Source organism: Heterodontus francisci, chromosome 10, assembly GCF_036365525.1.
Source record: "Heterodontus francisci isolate sHetFra1 chromosome 10, sHetFra1.hap1, whole genome shotgun sequence".
Classification (NCBI taxonomy): domain Eukaryota; kingdom Metazoa; phylum Chordata; class Chondrichthyes; order Heterodontiformes; family Heterodontidae; genus Heterodontus; species Heterodontus francisci.
The window spans coordinates 97040399-97057139 of record NC_090380.1 but is presented as its reverse complement, the minus strand read 5'-3'; the positions used below and the strand labels follow the sequence as shown (position 1 = coordinate 97057139).

Genomic DNA, 16741 nt, shown 5'->3' with positions numbered 1-16741 from the left:
CTGCACTGTTTCAAGTCTTCACCCCGGTGAATAGCAAGTTTAACTGAGGACTCTTTAAAATCATCAGACCCAATGCATGCTATTTTTATACTCTCTATCTTTTCTTGAGAGTGTGTGTATCTGTATGGATGTGAGATTGGGTGTTGTTGTGAATATTTTGGGTGTTGTATAACAAGATTTATCTTTCTTTTAAACGTATGAGAAAACCTGCCATTTGTCTGTTCTTGACAATTAAAGCACTCAGGGGTTAAAAAAAACACTTTTATAAAAACGCTGTCATTGGTCAGTTGAGAGGTGAAAAAGGGGGTACTCTCCCTATCATCTCTCACCTCTCCATAATAAGAATGAGAAGAGAGCTTAGGAGAAATTTTGTTTTTACACAGTGGGTTATCAGAGCACAGAATGCTTTAATAGGGAATGGTTGCGGTAGAGGTCATTGCCTCTTCAGAGGATAAATATTTGAAGCAGAGAAAGAATCAGGGCAACAGGATAGTGAGTTAGTTTTGGATCACGGTAGCAAAGAGCTGGCACAACCATGATGGGCCAAGTGGCATCACTCTGATGGCACAGTTCTATGGTTGATGCATTTTATATCAAACGTCGTGGCTGTAATAAAGGAAAAGGCTGCTGTGCAATGTGCCTATGTAAGCAGTGGCTTTTGCTATGTTTTAATGAACAATACTGGGAGGTTTGAGGAAGAAATACTGAGGTGATATGAGTTGCCACATGAGGAGCGTGCAAATGCTAGAATCTGTGGGAACAATTCAGTGCAAGTGGCTCACAAAGTAGATATTAGTCTGTTTGGAAATGGAGAATTTGTCCAGCTGCTATTTTCAGTTACATTCCAGTTCAAATTCTAATCCTTGTTTGGATTTCCCTTTTATTTAAACTTTACAGCCATCACTAGACCAGACAAATTGACTGTATGTTTCCCAACGACCAACATTGCTTTACCAATTCGGTATGTATTCTGGAACGTTTGTATAAATTACTCATAAACCTGTTCCCCTCCTCCCCACAGCCCCCACCACTCCCCCCGCCACCCTACTTCCCCCCAACTGGACCATGACCAAAGATTAGGCTGGGATGGGACGAATAATCACTATTAGGATGCTTATGTGTGTTTTCTAGTATGTGGCTCAAGGCAGGAGTGTCAGAACCTCAGGAGTGGGCCTCTTGCCTGTTTGTTTGATTGTGGTTGGTATGATACATAGGAGACTAGGAAAAGTGAGAGGAGGGAAAAACGTGGGAAAAAGAGGTATTTGTACCATCCCCAAAATTTTCATTTAATCCTGACCCTACCAAAAAGGGCTAATTGCAAACTAGCTATTTTCAGATCAATGAAGGAATATTCAATAGAGACTTAAAATAAATAAATGGCAGCTCCTCTGATAGCTTGGAGGTAGATACATCAGCACTGAATTTCCTCAAGCCTTCTGCTGGACTGTCACTGTATTTCCTGTGGGAGACCGGCAAATATAGGAAAATGGCACAGACCTGACCATGCCATTGTTGCCAGGATTTTCCACCCTACTTTGGAAGGGTCAGTACCTCCACCCCTCACTAGATTGATTCCTGGGATGGGAGGGTTACCCTATGAGGTGCAATTGAGTAGAATGGGTCTATAATTTCTGGAGTTTCGAAGAATGAGAGGTGATCACATGGAAACGTATAAAATTCTTAAATGGCTTGATAAGATAGATGCTGAGAGACTGTTTTCTCTGCTTGAAGAATCTAGAATCTAGAACTGAGATAAGGAGAAATTTCTTTACTCAGAGGATTGTGAGTCTTTGGAATTGTCTACCTCAGTGGGCTGTGGATGCTCAGTTGTTGAGTACATTCAAGACTGCGATCCATTGATTTTTGGACACTTAAGGGATATGGGGATAGGGTAGGGAAGTGGAATTGAGATTGGTGATCAGCCTGATCTTATTGAATGGTGCAGCAGGCTCAAAAGACGGTATGGCTTATTCTGGCTCCTATAAGGCATGCCAGCAAGGGCACGGAGGTGGAAGAAGAGATCCCCTATGCCAGGAGCTCTCACTTTCCTATCTCATTTGGTATCCAGTGTAGAACAGAAAGCCAGCATTCCCAGTGAGATGAGGCATGCCAACCTCCAGATGGGCATAAGTGGGCATCACTGAAGTTTGGACACGATTGTTTTTAAAATTGTAGAATGACGTCTCCCCACTCTAGAGGAAAATCTGGTCCCAAAGACTTTTGTTCTAAATTGCAGGCCACCTTTTCCACATACTTCTGATGTCTTGTTAAAAAATTATTTAGTGAAGATTTGAATTAATTTTCTTCTTTGAGCAGGTAAACTCAACTATGTTGCCCAGGGTATATTCTACTTCCCTTTCCAGTTTTAGGTAAATGTAAGAACTCTAGCTCCCCCCTAGGTACAGTAGTAAAATAGTTATGTTACCAGACTATCAATCCAGAAAGCACAAGTTCAAATCCCATTATGGAAGTTTGAAAATTTGAAGCCAGTTTATTAATATCAGGAAATAATAATCCAGTATTAGCAAAAGTGACTAAGAAGCTGAGGAATTTTTGTAAAAACCCAACTAGTTCACTGATGTCCTTACCTGCTCTCGTCTATATGTGACTCTAGTCCCATCCCAACATAGTTGACTCTTAACTGCCTTTTGAAGTGGCTGAGCTACCAGCAGCTCTAGGAGAAGGGCCACCACCATTTTCTCAGGGAAACTAGGGACGGGCAAATGAATGCTGGCTTTGCTAGTGACGCCCACATCTTGAGAATGAATTTTTAAAAATCAACTGTGGTATTCAGGAAGCCTAATGTTGCTGATGCACAGCTCATCAATTATGGGCCTGTTCTTTCCACAATACTCCATCCTTTCTAGAAGCTTGCATTTCTAATGACTTCATTGACTGTCACACACAGTAATTTCTTTAGATCTTTCATCTGCCTCTATTTCCTGTCAAAGTTTCAACCGTACAATTAAAAGAATATTACAGAACAAGCAGCTCCTTCATTATAAGGCTTTACACTGAATTAAAGAATGGCTGCCAGCTAATTCCCTGCTAATTCAAACTGTTTTCCCATGGCACCACATCAATTCACAGCCACCCCATTTTTTTGTGTGGCATCATGATTCTGTTAGGTAAAGGGTTATATTCTGCGTACTGATCTCAGATTGGTACATGCACAGAGTGATGTGAGGTTGGCAGACCCAAGTTATACTGCCAGTTCTGTGTCACTCTCTGGCTAGGGAAAATGGAGCTCTCTGCTTTAATTTTTCTATGCATTGATTTGAGACTTAATATATGGTAAGTGTATCCTAGATTCATAGAAATATAGAGGGCTAAAAAAATTGATAGCATTTAATTGGGTGGGGTGGGGGGGTGGGGGGTCCCAATTCATGACCTGCCCGCGCTGGTTCTGGTGGAGGTGGGCACCACACAAATTTGGTGCTGCCACCTCATTTCCATGATTGTAGTGTAGCGCCGAGTGGCTCCCATGCTGTTTGCTCCTCTGTGTTCAGTATGGAGCCTACTAGTGCTGCGCTCATAGCACGTGGCGCAGCCAGCTTTCTATTTTTAAAGGCAGTCTGTCCCTCTTAAAGGAAAGCCGCACTGAATGGCAGGAAAGTGCTGCTGAATACTACTGCTACAATTCTAAACAAGGAAAATGAAACACCAGGTCAGGAGCTCCAGGTTGTGCTGCTGAAGGCCTTAGCGGTGTTGGGGACAGCAGAGATGCCATGGTTCTACAGTGGGGGGGGGGGGGGGGAGGTGGGTGGCAAAAGGCCCTCAAGGATAACCTTCAGAAGGAATTAGGAGCAGGTGGCCAGGGAGGTCAATTCCAGGCATCTGGACCTGAGGGCCGGCAGCAGTGTCACAAGAAGTCTAATGACCTCACGTGGGTGGTCAAGGTCAGTGAATGCATCATCACATGACATCTCCTACCCGCCATACCATCAACATCTCACGCTGCTCACAGCATCACAACCCCATCACTCATCCAGCAGCTCTCCCCGGCACTTAGGACTCATGCCTAACCTCCAGATAACTCCACCTCACCCTCACACACCTACCAATGCTGGTAGCCTCACACCTACCTCTTGCTGTCTCCACATACCTCCTGTTATTCAGTACTGGCAGGCACATTAACCAAACACAGTGCTACACAATCACTGACTTTCTGACCTTTTTCTTGCAGGACAAGGTTGCACACAAAATAGAAGGGGGCGGAGCAGAGATGGCAGGGGACAAGGACACTTGCATCTCCTGAACCCTAAGGAGGAGAGGGCTCTCAGCGTCATGGGATCGACTGAGACAGAACCTGTGGCATCCAGTGTTGCTGAGAACAGTGAGGAGACAGTGTATTCCTGCCGTCTGCCCCTTCTAAACTCCCAGCTCACCTTCATCCTGCTATCTGGCCTGATGATCAAGCTGCAGATGGTGTGACTATGGACCTCTTACTTCCCACCTCACTCGCCTTCCCTCAACCCAACCTTTCCCCTTTGACTTTCTTCTTTTGGCCACCCAAGAACTGCTGCCTGTCCAGCCACAGCAGCCCAGGAGGAGGAGAGAAAGCCAAACTACAGCACTGTTGAAGAGGTCCTGTCACTTGATCTGACACTCATAGCTACCAGCTCAGATACTCGCACTGCGCTTACCTTGGAGGCAAGTAAAGAGTTGGGATCAGCATGTGATGAGTCACCAGGCACAAGTGGGCTGCAGCCAGGCCAGGGGTAAAGGATAGTTTATGTGCCAGCTAATTGGAGGGTGAGGTTGCATACGAGTTCCTCTACAGAGGACTCAGATGAGGGTCTGGATGAGGCAACATACATGAAAACACTGATGGGCATGCACACCAATGCTGGGTGCATTGGCTGGCCTGCCAGATAGCATCCTGACACAGTCAAGAGAATAGAAGAGTTTGGCTCCAACTAAACAGAGGAGATGCTGCCCTCTCCACAGCCTCTGCTCCATCTCACTGTCGTGCTGCAGACCCAGAGGCACTGCCACTGCAGCCCCATACCTGTTGCAGTTTTTGTGTCGACAGGTCACTCATCCTCTGCCCTCCCTGCTGAACCCAGGAACTCAAGCACAACACCGCCAACAACACTCCACAATACTTCCAGAGATTTTTCAATATGGAAGTTCTTAAAAAATCACCTTACCTGCAAGTTGGGTGCTGACACTTTACATAACACTACCATTGGGCCCCTCTTGCAGCTGAATGCCTGATTCTTGCTGACTGACATGTGAATTTGTACAATGGAACGCTGTGGTCCAAATTAGGACACTGGGTGTCACATCAGCCAGTCGAGCTGTGTGACATCAGGCTACAACCTGCTTGCGTTACACACAGGGGATGCCTGTGTGAGTGCACTTATCAAGATGGCATTACCATGCAGGCCATGCCAGAAGCAGCAGCCAGGAGCATTGCCATGGAGATAAAATTTGCACCCTCAATCTTATAACACAGAAGAGGTCCATTCAGCCCATCACGCCTCTTTGAAAGAGCTATCCAATTAGTCTCACTCCCCTGCTCTTTCCTCATAGCACTGCAAATTTTTCATTTTCAATCCAGTTCCCTCTTGAAAGTTACTTTCAGGCAGCGCATTTCAGATCGTAACAACTCATTGTGTAAAATATTCCTCCTCATCTTCAGCTTGTTCTTTTGCTAATAATCTTAAATTTGTGCCCTATGATTATTGACCCTTCTGCCAGTGGAAATACTTACTTCCTAGCTACTCTATAAAAACCCTTCAGTATTTTGTACACCTCTATTCAATCTCCCTATAACCCTGTCCACTCAAAGAAGCTTGGGTGGGAGGAAAGGTGGCTTTGGACATATGGTTCACAAATTTTTCCATTACTGGGCTTTCATCTTCTCATGTCCTAGTCTGTGTAGACTAATGGATAGAGATTGATTGCTATGATTAGTTAACAACTCTATTATCACTGTATCATGCGATTACCAGGATGTTAAAAGGTAATTTAGATGGATCTTGGTCTTCTTAGGTCTAGCAATTCCTTTGTTCCTATGATCCATGTGCAGCGCTCTGCTCACTAACATCTGAACTTGTTTTATCATAAGACAGCTGCCAGAAACCTGGGAGCATTTAAAATGTATAATTAAAAGCAAACCAACACTGTTGCGGTATAATCCTGCTGTGTAATATAGAATCATAGAATCTTTACAGCATAGAAAGAGACCACTTGGCCCATCGTGTCTGCGCCGGCTGAAAAACCCAGCCTAATCCCACCTTCCGGTATTTGGTCCGTAGCCCTGCAGGTTACGGCATTTGAGGTGCATATCCAGCCACCTTTTAAATGAGTTGAGGGTTTCTGCCTCTACTACCCTTTCAGGTAGTGAGTTCCAGATCCCCACCACCCTCTGGGTGAAAAAACTTTTCCTCTTCTCCCCTCTAATTTTTCTATCAATCACTTTAAATCTATGCCCCCTAGACACTGACCTCTCTGCTAAGGTAAATAGGCCCTTCAAATCCAGGCCCCTCATTGTACATCTCAATCAAATCTCCCCTCAGCCTTCTCTGTTCCAAGGAGAACAACCCCAGCCTATCCAATCTTTCCTCACAGCTGCATTTTTCCAGTCCCGGCAACATTGTCTTAAATCTCCATTGTACCCTCTCTAGTGCAATCACATCCTTTCTGTAATGAGGTGACCAGAATTGTAGACAGTACTCAAGTTGTGGCCTAATCAATGAGTTATACAGTTCCAGCGTAACTTTCCTGCTCTTGTATTCTATACCTTGGCTAATAAAGGAAAGGATTCCATATGCCTTCTTAACCACCTTATCGACCTGTCCCACTACCTTCAGGGATCTGTGGACATTCACTCCAAGGTCCCTCACTTCCTCTACACCTCTCAGTATTCTCCCATTAATCGTGTATTCCTTTGCCTTGTTTGACCTCCCCAAATGCATCACCTCACACTTCTCCAAGTTGAATTCCATTTGCCACTTTTCTGCCCACCTGACCAGACCATCAATATCTTCCTGCAACCTCCAGCTATCCTCCTCACTATCAACCACATTGCCAATTTTTGTGTCGTCTGCAAACATCTTGATCATGTCCCCTAAATAGTTAATATATACCACAAAAAGCAGGGGACCTAGTACTGAGCCCTGTGGAATGCCACTGGAAAGAGCCTGCCAGGCACAAAAACTGTATGAATCCTCAATGCATATGCATGGAATTCACTGCCTGCTATTTTAATGGCAGCTATTAACCATCAAGTGTCTGTGTGTTGAAGAGCCATTTTAACATTTATTTGGGATAAATGTTTATTGATTATGAGCTTGGCCCTCAAGCATTATTGTGGTTGTGAGAAGGATGCTGGCCAGGGCAGCTGCTTGCTGCTCCATGTGATCTTTAACGTCAACAAAAGGGCAGCAGCTCTGGCAACAGAGCAGGTCGTCATGACTGGATGGCAGTCTGGATTAAGTGCCCTAGTGCTGGGTGGGGATGAAACTATGCTAAACTGGCACATTGATAACAAGTAGAATGTAGAAAGATAACAATGATAGATAGTGGAATGACCACTGGGAGATCAGCTGCCTGGAGCATAGAATTGGATTTAGCAAACACATTATTGGCGTTAAATTCAACTTCAGTGGGGGGTTCAAAATGGGTGTAGCGGATCAGTCGTCCATTATACATCATTCCTTTCCATTGAAGTCATAGGCATTGGGTAGGTCCTCTGAGGAGTGGGAAGTGATGTCAAGGAAAGGCGAGGCAGCCCACAGGACTTTGATAGAGTCAGAAGGATCACTTCCTGCTCCTTCTGACTCCACAAATATAATTTTCGCTCAAAATTGAAGTCAGAGTCCTAACTATGTCAATAGGCCCTGATTTGGGTCGGAAAAAGGCAGATGCTTTTGGTTGGCAGTGGTAAGGCTGGGGTTAATGAGGCTATGGATCCCATGTTTAGGCCCTCACTACACTGTTTACACCAATTTTCCAAAGTGAAAATTGCCTATGATATCTCAGTGAAATGGCCAAGATGTAGCTGTGATCGTGTGTGTAGAGATACCTAAGATGGACTGTCCCCACATTCTGTCTAGGCAGGACAGCATTAAGAATATAAGGAATAAAGTGGAGGGACAGGTTTAGGAGTAGATTATGGTTTTAAAAAAAACTTGACTGACTGCCTTAATCCCTTCACACTGAACATTTTAAGGATAATTTTTCAAAGTGAAAAATCAGTTCTTAACAACTCAAGTATAAATGACTCAATCAGAATGATATTGGCAGAATAATACTCAGCACAATGACCTACTGTTTGATTAATGGTAAACTTATCCACAAGTGAAAGGCAAAATATAAAAGCAATAAAACATTTATCGTTCACGTTTTATGCATTTTGAGAACTTTGCCAAAGTGCTAACTGTGGTATTAGAGACTAGAAGTTTAGCATTTAGAGCCAGGCTGTCAGCAAATGCTTTTAGACTGACTGCGGTTATTACTGTACCATACTTAATGGAATATAAGCTGCAGTTTTGAACCGCACCCATAGGGGGTGCTAACGATCAGTGACTGTCAATGAGTCCTTTCCTGTGCATAATACCTTTGACCCAAAACACTATATTTGCACAGTATTTGAGATTTACTGAAGGTGGATTGCTGTACAAAGTAGAGGATTTACTGTGTTTGTTTTTGACTAGCTGCATGATAGCCTGCACTACGTTAAGCATCAGGGATAACACCAACATTCTAACAAAGCCTCCTTAAGTCACTCAGGCTTACTTTCTTTCTACAGCCTAGAGACTTTTGAAACCTAAATTTGGCATCACCTAATCACTATGTCTCAATTTATATCACCTTCTCTCTTGCTCTTTTTAACCTTGGTGGTATCCTTTGCTAGGAGCCTTTGATGTTCACCTCAATTTTTTTTTAAAATGTAGCTCTGTAGAAGTGAACAGTGGAAAGTAGATGCAACCACCTAGTAGCTTTGGTATATTTTCTGTTTAGTCCCTTGTTAGATCAATCTGGAGATCTTGGATATCATAATGAACAGTGTGAGAGGTATGGGTCACTGGATATAGGCTTTGACCAACTCCAAAACTTCAGGAGGTTGGGGGGCAGGATAGGCATGGGGCAGACGGTGGGTGGTCTTGGAGCTTCTGCCTTTGTTTTCTTAACAATGAAAATCTTAATAACTATTGCCTCTGCATTATAAGACACAGGTGTAAGTGGGGGGAAAAATTAACTCTTCGAAAAAATGGTTTGATGTCCAGATTCTATGTCAGGATTTTCCAGACAGCCTGCTCAACAACAGCATGGACCAGACAACTGGTGATGGGAGACTGGATTTTCAGGTTATATAGGTATGTATACCATGTGTATTTTGCATTGGTATCATAAACTTTGCAGCTATTTACAATGGTGCCACATTGTTTCCTGCCCAGTGTTACTCCACTATAATAAAAATAGTATCAGAACAAGTAAGATAGAAACATAGAAACATAGAAAATAGGAGCAGGAGTAGGCCATTCGGCCCTTCGAGCTTGCTCCGCCATTCATTATGATCATGGCTGATCATCCAACTCAGTGACCTGTTCCCGCTTTTGCCCCATACCCTTTGATCCCTTTAGACCCAAGAGCTATATCTAACTCCTTCTTGAAAACATATAATGTTTTGGCCTCAACTGCTTTCTGTGGTAGCAAATTCTACAGGCTCACCACTCTCTGGGTGAAGAGATTTCTCCTCATCTCAGTCCTGAAAGGTTTACCCCGTATCCTTAGACTATGACCCCTGATTCTGGACTCCCCCCACCATCAGGAACATCCTTCCTGCATCTACCCTGTCAAGTCCTATTAGAATTTTATAGGTTTCCATGAGATCCCCCCTTCACTCTTCTGACTCAATCTCTCCTCATACGTCAGTCCCACCATCCCAGGAATCAGTCTGGTAAACTGGAGGTTTAACTTACAGGCCAGTGTGGTTTATTTCCCTCCAGAGTTACTTTGAACAAACAATTTGATATGAGTAAACAGGCAAACTAGGTGGGTAGCAAGTGGCAAATGGGCTTTTCCTTCATTTTCACCACTATTCTGAGAATTGCTCACAGTTTGAAATGGGTGCTCCAACCTGGAATTTCCCTGAGGGCCACTGCTGGTGAGACAACCCAAAATGGGTATTTCATGTGGGGAGAGTTGCCTGTGGAGATGCTCCAATGCCTGCAGCTCACTTTGAATATGTAGATGGTCACGAGGATCAGTTTCTGGCAAACCTCATATCTCTTGGTTCAGGCATGTGCTATTGCGTGTCACAGAGTCTCGGCCCAAATAAATGTCTTAACTTTAATTTTTCAAGCACGCTATCTATTACTCCCATGCCCAGATGAGTAAATCATGATTTATAATTTGGGGGCGAGGGGGGGCGCAGACAATCAAACAAAGTTAACCGTTGAGATGATTCAGAAGAACGAGAATATTATTACCAGTGCATGCTGATTGGTTGTTGCTTTGTTTTTCCTACTCTGAAATTTGGATTTCACAAAATTGATCATAGAGCAACCATCACCAGCTACCATTTTGAGTGACAGCTATTTAAAATATATAAAATGCTATTTCTTACCAAAATTAGAAAATATAACCTAACCATTTTTCCAGAGACTTTCCTGTATTTTCATCTGTTGATGTAAATATTTGTTGTAATGTAGGAGGGCAAAATTCTATCCCAATGTATGTTTGTAAGTGTGTCACTTTGTGTGGTTCTGAGGAGTCACCATTGCATGTGTGTGTGTTTAGGAGAACAATAAAAATTAGATATAAATTTAAAGGGAGACATTTTAGGTCTCTAAGTTGAAAGGGAAACACTAAGTATACATATATATAAATATTGCATCTTTCTCTAATTTCTTTCCTATCTCCCTGCATGACCTCTCCGAGCTCATCTTGTCATAGAGTCATAGACTCATACAGCACAGAAACAGTCCCTTCAGCCCATTGTGTCTGTGCCGGCCATCAAGCACCTACCTATTCTAATACCATTTTCCAGCACATGGCCCATAGCCTTGTATGCTATGGTGTTTCAAGTGCTCATCTAAATACTTCTTAAATGCCTCTACCACCTCTTCAGGCAGTGCATTCCATAGGGCCCACCTCCAGCTCCCTTGACCCTATTCCCACTAAACTGCTGATTTCCCAACTTATCTTCCTGGTCCCTATGTTAGCTGATATTGTAAACGATTCTCTCTCTTCAGGTGTTGTCCCTCTCTCTTTAAATCTGCCGTCATCATCCCTCTGCTCAAAAAACAACCTTTGATCCCAGTGTCCTTGCAAACTACAGCCCCATCTCCAATGTCCCTTTCCTCTCCAAAGTTCTTGAACATGTTGTTGCCTCCCAAATCCACGCTCATCTTTCTGGGAACTCCATGTTTGAATCCCTCCAGTCTGGATCTGTGCTGGGGCCTCAACATTTTACAATTTATATAAATGACTTAGATGAAGAGACCAAAGGTATGGTTGTTAAATTTGCTGATGACACAAAGATAGGTAGGAAACTAACTTGTGAAGAGGACATAAGGGGGCTACAAAGGGATATAGTTAGGTTCATTGAGTGGGCAAAGACCTGGCAAATGGAGTATAATGTGGGAAAGTGGGAAATTGTCCACTTTGGCAGGAAGAATAAAAAAGAAGCATATTATCTAAATGATGAGAGATTGCAGAGCTCTGAGATGCAGAGGGGATCTGGGTGTCCTAGTGCATGAATTGCAACAGGTTAGTATGCAGGTACAGCACGTAATTAGGAAAGCTAATAGAATGTTATCATTTATCGTGAGGGGAATTGAACACAAAAGTAGGGAGGTTATGCTTCAGCTAGACAGGGCCACATCTGGAGTACTGTGAACAGTACTGGTCTCCTTATTTAAGGAAGGATGTAAATGCGTTGGAGGCAGTACAGAGAAGGTTTACTAGACTAATACCTGAAATGGGCAGGCTGTCTTACGAGGAAAGATTGGACTGGCTAGGCTTGTATCTGCTGAAGTTTAGAAGAGTAAAAGGCGACTTGATTGAAACATATAAGATCCTGAGGGGTCTTGACAGGGTGGATGTGGAAAAGATGTTTCCCCTTGTGGGAGAATCTAGAACTAGGGGTCACTGTTTAAAAATAAGGGGTCGCCCATTTAAGACAGAGATGAGGAGAAAATTTCTCTCAGTGGGTCGTGAGTCTTTGGAATTTTCTTCCTCAAAAGGCAGTGGAAGCAGTCTTTGAATATTTTTGAGGCAGAGGTAGATAGATTATTGATAAGAAAGGGGGTAAAAGGTTATTGGGGGTAGGTGGAAATGTGGAATAATCAGTTCAGCCATGAACTTACTGAATGGTGGAGCAGGCTCGAAGGGACAAGTGGACTACTCCTGCTCCTAATTCGTATGTTCGTATATTTCCACTCTGCCATCGTACTGAAGTGGCTCTTATCCTATGTGATTGTGACAAAAGTAAACTTTCCCTCCTTATCCTTCTCAACCTGTCTGCACTCTTTGACACAGTTGGCCACACCACCCTCCTCCAACACCTCACCACTGTCATCCAGCTGGGTGGGGCTGCTCTCATGTCTTATCTATCTAATCGTAGCCAGAGAATCGCCATCAATGGCTTCTGTTCTCATTCCTGCACAGTTACCTCTGGTGACCCCTTAGGATCTATCCTTGGCTCTCTTCTGTTTCTCATCTACTGTTGCTGCTCCTCAACAACATCATACGAAAACAAAGGTCAGTTTCCACACGTATGCTGATGACACCCAGTTCTACCTCATCACCACCTCTCTCGCTTCCCCCACTGTCTCTAAATTATCAGACTACTTATTCGACATCCAATACTGGAGGAACAGAAATTTCCTTTAATTAAATATTGGGAAGACCGAAGCTGTTGTCATTGGTCCCCGCCACAAACACCATTCCCTAGCTACTGACTTAATCTCTCTTCCTGGAAACTGTTAGAGGTGGAACCAGACTGTTAGCATCCTGACATGATGCTGAAATCCTCATCCATGCCACTGTTACCTCTAGACTTAACTATTCCAAAGCACTCCTGGCTGGCCTCCCACATTCTACCCTTTGTAAACTTGAGTTCATCCAAAACTCTGCTGCCAGTGTCCTTACCAGTACCAAGTCCCTTTTACCCATCACCCCTGTGCCTGCTAACCAAAATTGGCTCCTGGTCAAGCAACATCTCAATTTAAAAATTCTCCTCCTTGTTTTCAAATCCTTCCCTGGCCTCACCCCTCCCTTTCTCTATAATCTTCTCCAGCCCAACAAGCCTCTAAGATATCATCTAATTCCAGTTTTTTGAGCATCCCAGAATTCAGTTGCTTCACCACTGGTGACCATACCTTTAGGTACCTAGGCCCTAAGCTCTGGAATGCCTTCCCTAAATCTCTCTGCCTCTTTACCTCTCTTTCCTCCTCTAACACACTCCTTAAAACCTACCTCTTTGACCAAGTCTTTGGTCATCTGCCCTTATATCATCTTTTGTGGCTCAGTGGCAAATTTTGCTTTATAATGCTGCTGTGAAGCAACTTGGGACGTTAAATCCGCGATATAAATACAAGTTGTTGTTGTGTTTATAAATATATATCTATTTAAACAATTACACAGAAATAATAACTAGGTATTTAAGGAATTTTAGATGATTGAGCATCAGTACTCTTGACATCTACTGTTGCTAGCCAGCATCATGCAGGGTAATGGCTCCATCAGGAAACTGTGAATACCAGAAAAGTAAAATAAAGGAAGAAAGACTCACATTTATACAGTGTCTTTCATGGCATCGAGACATCCCAAAGCATTTTACAACCAATGAAGTACTTTTGAAATGTAGTCACTGACGTAATGTAAGGAAACGTGGAGGCAATTTGTGCACAGCAATGTCCCACAAACAACAATGTTTCACTGACTGGATAATCTGTTTTCCTGATGTTGATTGAGTGATAAATATTGACCAGGACACCAGGGCGAACTCCCCTATTTTTCTTCAAATAACGCCGTGGAATCTTTTACATCCACCTGAGAGAGCGGAGCAGACTTCAGTTTAACAACTCATCTGACAGATGCCACCAAGAAGAATGGCCGACCTGAAACATTAACCTAGCTTTCTGCTTCCTAACCATTATTTTCTGGTTTTAATTCTATCAATAATATGTGGCTTTTGTCACTTACTCAGGTTAATACTACAGTTTGGAAAAAGACTTTTTATTTTATTTCCAAAATATACTTTATTCATAAAAATCTGTAAAAGATACATTACCAAACAGTTTCAAACAGCACCAAATCAAAAAATTCAAACAGTGCCAGGGTGATCAGTTTCCTTCAATACAATCATGAGTTGCCTCACAACCCTTCCATTTCATCTGTGATGCCATATACATTTTTCAGCAAACAAAAATTTTCCCGATACAGTTCGAGGGGTTTCCCATGGATCCAGCCCCTCAATTAAGCTTGGTGGGGGGACCTTACACTGTGGTCTTTCCCCATTGAGCCTTTGCTGTGGCTGCCTTAAGCTTTAGTGCGTCCCTCAGCACTTAGTCCTGGACATTGGAATGTGCCAGTCTGCAAAATTTGGTCGTGGACAACTCTTTGCGCTGGAAGACCAGCAAATTTCGGGCAGACCAAAGGGCGTCTTTCACCGAATTGATAGTCCTGCAGCAGCAGTTGATGTTTATCTCGGTGTGCGTCCCTGGGAACAGCCCATAGAGCACAGACTCCTGTGTTACAGAGCTGCTTGGGATGAACCGCGACAAAAACCACTGCATCTCTTTCCACACCTGCTTTGCAAAGATACATTCCAGAAGGAGGTGGGCAACCGTCTCTACCCCACCACAGTCACCGCGAGGGCATTGCGTGGAGGGGGTGAGAATTCGGGCGTGCAGGAAGGATCTGACGGGGAGGGCTCTTCTCACCACCAGCCAAGCTACATCTTGGTGCTTGTTTGAAAGTTCTGGTGATGAGGCATTCCGCCAAATGACTTTGGCGGTCTGCTCGGGGAACCATCCGACAGGATCCACCGTTTCCTTTTCCCGTAGGGCCTTGAGGACATTCCGTGCAGACCACTGCCTGATGGATTGGTGGTCAAAGGTGTTTTTCCACAGAAACTGCTCCACGAAGGGTAGGTGGTACGGCACAGTCCAACTGGATGGAGCGTTCTGCAGCAATGTGACCAGGCCCATCCTTCGCAACACCGGGGACAGATAGAACCTCAGCACGTAGTGACACTTGGAGTTTGTGTATTGGAGGTCTACACACAGCTTGATGCAGCCACACACGAAGGTGGTCATCAGGATGAGGGCGACGTTGGGTACATTTTTCCCGCCCTTATCCAGAGGTTTGAACATCGTGTCCCTCCGGACCCAGTCCATTTTGGATCCCCAGATGAAGTGGAAAATGGTTCGGGTGACCGCCACGGCGCAGGAGTGGGGTATGGGCCACACCTGCGCCACGTACAGCAACAACGTGAGCGCCTCGCACCTGATGACCAGGTTCTTACCCACAATGGAGAGAGATCGCTGCCCCAACATGCTCAACTTGTGTTGTACCTTGGCTACTCATTCCCCCCAGGTTTTGGTGCACGCCCCAGCCCTTCCGAACCATATCCCCAGCACCTTCAGGTAGTCTAACCTGACGGTGCAGGGGACAAAGGATCGGGCAGCGCAGTTCCCAAAGAACATGGCCTTGCTCTTGCCATGGTTAACTTTGGCTCCCGAGGACAGTTCAAACTGGTCGCACAGTTTGGCAAAAGACCTGTGGCAGTTAAACTTTTGAGGCTGATATGGATCATCTACTAGAATGTAATAATTGCACTCATACAGGCTCTGTTTTACCACATTTATGTAAACTACTGTAACACAATACTTTGCAAAAAGTAAAAGGCTCTGCTCAGACTCAACAGTAGTTGGATGATTTTAGAAAGCAGTCTGCAAATATATCACAGTGCACTTTCCATGGAATTTTCTTTGCATAAATTTACATAAAATACTTGGGAGATCACACCAAGGTAGCACTATGTAAATGAAAGTGCTGTTGATCTGTGACATGTTTCCATTTAATTAAGTCTAGTTTAAAGAATGCCATTCTTTAAACTCTCTTGCTCAGTCTTTCTATTGATACTGACACCTCAGTGCCTGCATTGAGATTAGCACTCCAGTTTCTGCATCAAGGCTAGTACTTCATTCTCTATATTGTGACAAGCACCCTCTCTGTGATGAGACAAATATCTCACTCTCAGCCTTGGAGGCTAGGACATTAGTCTCTGCTTTGAGGCTAGCACGGTCATCTCTATATTGAGGCTAGCACATCAGAGACTAGCACCAAATCTGTGCAATGAGACTAGCACTCAGACTCTGTACAATGACCAGGATTTTGTGGTCAGTGGCGATGGAACGGTACTCATCATTCATCACACTGACAGCTGGCCACAGACGTATTTTTTACAAGCTTTCGAGTGACAGCTCGCTGTCAGTGGCCATTTAATCCAGTGTGGACCCTCCCACAGGGGATCTGTGGTGTGTGTGGGCAGGGAAATAGCATGGATCGTCAACCAATCAAATTGAAGAATCCTCATAGAGAGCTGGATTGTGTTCTGGGATCAGGACCCTAATGTCAGATGCCTTTCCAGGTCCCGACCCCACAGCGCGCCAATGCCTGACGCCTGACGCCAGATGCGATTGTTTTTTACAACTAGGCCAATTAGTGGCCAGGAAGCATACTCAGCATCCAATTGAGGATGGTGAGTGGGCTC

At 44.1% G+C, this 16741-nt stretch overlaps 1 protein-coding gene across 3 annotated transcripts in view; it reads right to left on the bottom strand.

Moving 5' to 3' along the window:
- runx1 (RUNX family transcription factor 1) overlaps positions 1–16741 on the bottom strand; it is a 237640-nt gene that overhangs the window by 93654 nt on the left and 127245 nt on the right. The gene's annotated exons all lie outside the window — the stretch shown is intronic.